The sequence below is a fragment of the Triticum aestivum genome, chromosome 3A (genome assembly GCF_018294505.1).
Source record: "Triticum aestivum cultivar Chinese Spring chromosome 3A, IWGSC CS RefSeq v2.1, whole genome shotgun sequence".
NCBI lineage: Eukaryota > Viridiplantae > Streptophyta > Magnoliopsida > Poales > Poaceae > Triticum > Triticum aestivum.
The window spans coordinates 367,777,347-367,783,855 of NC_057800.1; the positions used below are offsets into that span (position 1 = coordinate 367,777,347).

The 6,509-nt window shown below is 40.2% G+C and overlaps 1 long non-coding RNA gene across 2 annotated transcripts; it reads left to right on the forward strand.

Moving 5' to 3' along the window:
- The first annotated feature begins 239 nt into the window (after positions 1 to 239).
- Positions 240 to 3,549, forward strand: LOC123061309 (uncharacterized). 2 transcript variants are annotated; one of them, XR_006428892.1, is made up of 3 exons: positions 240 to 723; positions 1,399 to 1,544; positions 1,699 to 3,507. It is a non-coding gene; the product is annotated as an uncharacterized lncRNA (long non-coding RNA). The 2 variants fall into 2 exon arrangements; XR_006428891.1 differs by having other exon boundaries at positions 1,399 to 3,549.
- The last annotated feature ends 2,960 nt before the right edge of the window (positions 3,550 to 6,509 follow it).

Sequence of the window (6,509 nt, forward strand, 5' to 3'; positions counted from 1 at the left end):
CAAAATGGCCAATTGTTGGCGCCCTTCCCGCTCATTATTTGGGGAGAGGCCCAGGGCCTCTATAAATAGAGCTAGCCACCATAAAACAGAGGGACGGCTGGAAATCTGGTAGAACCCTAGTAGAGAGAGAGAGAAAGGCGACCGAACTCATCCTAGCAGTTCATCGCACCAGCTCAAGAACACCTCTCGCGAGGCTGTTCTTCCTTTGTACTGATCCTCATCTACCCCAGAGGCAATCCACCATACCACACACTGGAGTAGGGTATTACACCACAACGGTGGCCCGAACCAGTATAAACCTTGTGTCTCTTATGTTGTTCATCATTTTCATCTTAGTTCGCACGAGAGAATCGGACGTAGATCGGTAGGGGAGAGATCTCCGCGCGCACCCCAGTGTTCGTACCTCAAGGGTCTGCCGGAACCCGAAATCCGACAGTAGTCTAAAATAACCATTTCAAATGAACTTTTTTAATTGATATTCAGAGCATCAACATGGTGGACTAGATTATGAAAGCAACTATGATCATGAGAACTTGAAGCTATTTGTTGACTAAATTGTCAATTGTTTTGCGTGAATTGAAACTGGCAGTGTGATGACATTACTGTAGATGCTTTGCTATATACATTTGCCTAATTCTCTCTCTCTCTAATATGTCCTCTTTTGTGAAGATCCTTTGCAGATCAATTGGTGAGGCCGAATGCTAAGCATTGTTTCACATTCAGGTAAGGCTCTTTGTTTGCAACCACTGCTGCGCCCACTACACATGGGGTTTGATCTAAATGTATCAGTATGTGCCAAATGGGGCCTCTCTTTTCCAAATAGCTTTCCAAGATTGTACCCAAATGGGGCCTCTCTTCGTACATAATTGAATATGGGATTGAACCCATGGTCGCATCATATTGTGAGACATGTCTGAAACGTCTAAGCTGAGAAATCAGGTCGATTTATCTGACTACTGAAAATGAGCTTCAGAATAACTAGAGAACTTATCCACTTCCATCCAAATATCAATTATGATAAATCCACCATGTACCATGCTCATTGGAATAGTCTTGCTTAAGTTTATGTTAGCTACATATTCTAAATGAGTGTTCACTTGTGTTCAAATTTCAACGAAGTGTGCTTCATGCTTCTGTTTCTGCAATATGTTTTAGAGTACACGATTTCATTTTCCTACTTTCCCAGTTATAAATATATTGGCATCAAAGTAGAGTTTCAGGTTTATGGTTCAATATATAATTGCAAAGTAGTTTATGGCTCAATATATCACTGCAGGTTCCTTACACCGTCAAATTTCAATGTTTTTGTATTTTTGTTGATTGAAGCATGTTCTTCGACTATAAAATAGCAGAGATTTATTTTCTTATCAATTCTAATCCCTTTTTGATGCATTGCAGGTTTGCTATCAAACTCTCAAAAAGAAAAAACAACTTTACTCTGTTTTTTGGAGAACCTTCCTGTAGAGTACATCGACAGAGACAAATATGCGATCAAGGATATATTCGATGGATTTTTACGCAAAATTTGGAGGATATTTTTGCAGGTTCGTTGCTTGCTTTATTGTTCTCTTACTTTCCGTTGTTCAAGACAATATCTTCCTAGCATTGCTCTATAAATTTAAATCCATATTTTTGTTCTTTGGATCATCATGGCGTACTCGTCCTGTCTAATCCAAGAAAGGGCCTTCATGTTTGCAGATAGTTTGGTGCTCTCATGGTTATTTTGTAGTGATTTTCCTTATGTTCATTACTTGGTAACCATCTATGGCAGCTCAGCTATTGTCCAGCTGCTGACCTTGGTGAGTGATTGATGGTGCATGTTTTTCTTTTAGTTTCTCTCTATGCCAATGTATGAATTTTATCTTGCCGTTTTGCATTTCTCCAGGCCTTTCAATCTCACTGTGATTCCCCGAGATGCGCTATTAGTAGGCATCCACTTTGTAACAAAAATTTGGCAGTCAACCTGAAACGAGTCATTTATCTAGCCACAGCAACCTTCCTTGCTTTTGCAAATAATACTGTATGGTTGACACTATAGTCTATACCTGCCAAATATTTACACGTTAGTATAGCCAGAAAGTCAGATGATCATTCCATGTTGGTTAGCCGTGATAAATCAAATTTCTAGAGTAGCAGATGGTTCGTGTCAGGTTTCTTTTAGAGATTGAAATATGTCTTGACTCTGAAATTAGTAGTACAGCGTCCAGTTCTCCATAGGTGAAAGCATACTATGCAAAACTGGACGGCCTTCTAAAGCTCTGAAACTACTATTTGCTGTAAATCTGTATCCCCTTTTCATACTTTGTATATGCTTTCTACTTACTAGGAAAAAAATGCGTGAGAACGATGGCCTAGAGGATGTGAATTGCACTCAAATATATGCAGGTTTCTTGCCAAACTAACTGCCACTATTGTATTTCAGGTGCTTCTTCTGTAACTTAGTGTATTTTGCTGGCTCGTCTCATTTCCTGGCGAACTTTGTAGTATGTACAGTTGAATCATTGGAAGTTGTTTTCTACTATCTATAGAGGTTTTATCCAAACTATTAGCTGCCTGACTTGCTTTTTTGAAATATACCAACCTGATAGACCAAGTGGACCAACACATTTCCATGGGATTTTAGAAAAATATATGTGAATTTGCATACATTTTCTAAATTTCTATCTTTTCTTATCCATGCTTCCCCATAGATATATAGCAGGCTCAACAAAAATATATGTCCGCTTATGTTCAAATTTCAAGGAAGTGTGCTTCACACTTCTCTTTCTGCAATATGTTTCAGAGTATATGATTTAATTTTCCTACTTTTCCAGTTAAAATACTGTGTACTTCATTCTTAGCTTTGCTTTAGGAAAAATAGGTATGCAGGTTATCGAAAGCTCCATTTTTCACCATTATATAGATTATGTAGCTTTGTGGTCGAAGGTAGGTTGTCACATATGGGATGTTGCTTGTGAAAGTCATATACAGCCATGAGTCCCTGACAAAATAATCGCAGCTCATATTCTTAGGATCAGGGAACCTCGACCATTTTTCTGAAACATGTCGCAGCTCATGTTCCTACTTTCCCAGCTATAGTATGTACTTCATTCTTACCTTTGCTTTTGGAAGTTACATTGCTTTCTTTTCCCTCATATAAACTTGCTAACGATATTGGCGAAGTAATCCCCACTTCAGATTTCCCATTGAATGAATAACTAATTTAGTTTGTTCAAAAATTGTAGGTCAAGAGCCATGAATAGGAGCAAGGCATCACACTCCAGCTCTGAGAAGAAAAGGATATAAAGACAAAGATATCAGTGTTCTGCTCCGAAGCAAAAACATTTTGCATGTAATAATGAGTTGTAATTTACCACAATCTCTAAAACAGGCCTACCTACTTGCTTTTGTATTAGGAAGTATGACTCAGTCATATATATTTACATTCATGTTGTTTAGTTATGGCTTGTATGCATGAAAATACCTTTTTAAATGAGCTTGAAAATTCTTATGTACAGTGAAATTGTATCTAGCACTTTGTGAAGAACGAATGAAACGCATTTCAAATAACTCTTTAGTCTAAATTGACACCTTGTTCCATTAGACATCATAATCATAAATGGTTGCTAAAGAGTTTGAATTTGTAAAGTGGTTGCATCCGCTGTTTCAAGTCTGGACTGTTCCTCCGCGCTAAAACTTAATTTAATTTTTAATACAATTTGTGTTTGAAATAGACATTGTGCTGTTTGCTGTAACGGTCCATTTGTGTTATGCAGAGAAATCATTAATAATAGGAAAGGAGATGCAAGCCCGACTCCGGATGGGCCACACAAACAAGTCTAAATATTATACAAACATGTTTTTTTCAAACTCAGATTTCTCATGGTGATAACGATATTTTCAACTTAAAAAAAATACTTCCTTAGTTGGTCTATGCATGTTATAAAAATATGATTTTTTTTCAAACACAGATTTCTCAACGTGATAAACATATTTTCAGTATAGCATAACTTAACACATGGGCTTTCTATTACCAATATCAAATATGTTCTTGCAAAATGAAACTATTTTCATCGACAACATGGCTTTAGCGGGTCTCTGTGCCATTTGGCGCAACGGGTCAACTAGTATACAAAGTTAGTCATAATAAAGAGAAACGAAGAGCATCTCTCTCTCCATCGCATACCCCCCCTGTACGCCCCTTTCATGTATGCATACAAAACTATCTCCAGGTCCTCTAAAAGTAAGCCCCCCAGAAAATTCACGCATGTTTCATCTTTCTCTCGCGATATATGCAATGACGATCATTGTATTTGAAGCGAAAGCACGATACATACATTGGACTTTAGAATCCACTCATTACAATCACCATTTACGTTTAGTGGTTATTATACAGTCACGGGCTCACCGTACAACTCTGTATTTGCTCATGACATGACTAGTTGACCAGTTAAACGCTCCACGTGGCACCTCTAGTGTTGCATCACATTATCTCACTACCATCGTGCCCACCTGTCGACTTGTATCTACTCTACATCTACACTCTTATAGAATACATAAAATACACTCTTATAAAAAACAGAGTTGGTGGTGATGGTGTGCCTGCCATCCTGCAATATAGGCCATCCGATTTATGTTTGGCGGATAGGAAAGAAACTATGACAATTTTGTAAAAAGGTACCCACACACCTCTCCACATTTGCAAATAAGGCCTTCCCTCGTTCATCCTTTTCTCTCACAATATAAACAAGTCATATAAATGCATCTTGATGTTACGTGCAACACACGGGCATCTTGCTAGTATGAATGAAAACAAACGACAAAAATATATTTGGACGGTGGTTCGAAGTCATGACCGCGGGCACAGCGGACAAGGTGTCCTTGTATTGGTATGCTGAGCCGTCTGTTTTAACACACAGGAGCTGGTGTGGTGATTATACACACACGCACGCATGCACACGAACTGCATCCATGCAACACTCACACAAACACATGCACCCACACATGCACGCAACACTCACACATACACACGCAGCCACACACCCACGCAACACTCACACGCATGCACGCAACACTCACACGCATACACGCATGCATGCATGCACACACCAGTACACCACACAACCAACACACACTCTCACGCTCAAGTGCTCAACCTGCACGTGCATGCGCACACATCAGGCCCTGACAGACACATACACAACCAGGTGATTCCCGCGCACGGGTTGGAGCCTTGTCGCGCCTGCGTAAATTTGTGTTTATCTGACCTTTTGCCTATGCGAACTGACAGCTGGGACCCACAAGGAACGTGGTCAATTTAACTAGTCAACATGGCGCCATGCAGACTATTTGGCCGGTCAACAGAGTGCAATCTGATGCTGAACTGTGAGCAAGTGACCGTATAATCACCGCAAAACGTATATAGTGACCTTAATCAGCTTATTCTGAAGTTCGGTGACCATATTACGCTTTTCTCTCTGTAGGCCCTCCAAAACTACATCTCTACACGTTCTCGCATGTTACATCTAACAACTACAGTATGCAATACAACACTACTACTACACTCTAACACAATAAATCATATGTGTTTTTGGTTTTACTAGATATCATATTGTTACTTATAATTATTCAGTTTGCATACATTAAAATTGCCTTTGAAATGTATGGCCAGTAACATCTACCGTGCGGGAAAAATCCCGCCCTTTCCTGTTTAATCGGGTTTGTATCGATGGATCGTGCGAAACAGCAAAACTATAGTACTATACAGTACAAGTGACAGTTCACTGGGCCGTCCTGTCGTCTACTCCTCCGTCGTAAGAGTGGAGCGCTCGCTTTCATAAATCTTCTAGTCCCTTTCACCGACATGTGGGACATCAAGCTACCGGGTCCATGTGCCATACCGGAATACAGTGCAGAGCAGCCGGGGTGAAGCACCCCAGTCATGGCGCCGGTGTAGTAATGAGCAATGAGGCGTCAAATCACAAAGCTGCACCTTTCCCGCAGTTAAGTTGGAGGGACGAAGCAACCATCATTTCACTCGTTGCTGAATCTGCTTCTCTCTCATCTTCTTCAACTTAACCACGTGTTGCTTCTGCCGTTGTTCTGCCTCATGTGGGATGCAGATCGGCTTGGTAAAGCACTGACACGTGGGACCGCATGTTAGCAAACCGCCAGGACAACGTCCTCCAAAAATAAGAAGCCTAATCCTAGACTTACAAAGGGCTACGTAGCTGCTACGTATACTTTCCATCTAATCTATATATGCCCCCCTAATTTTCAGGTGGGGTGGGCCTAATCCTCTCCTTTAACCCAATCAAATAGTCCCACATCACATCAGTTCGTAACTTTACGTAAACCATTACGTGGATGTAGCATTGCTCAAATAAGAAACCTCCCCCGCCATCCGCGCGGCAAAATCACCTCCTTTTTACTAATCTTGATTCTATAATTTTTTAGATCAATATAATTGAGATTTGTATAGATAGCACACAGGAGCAAAACCAAGTGGTACGGTTAAGGGCATCCACAAT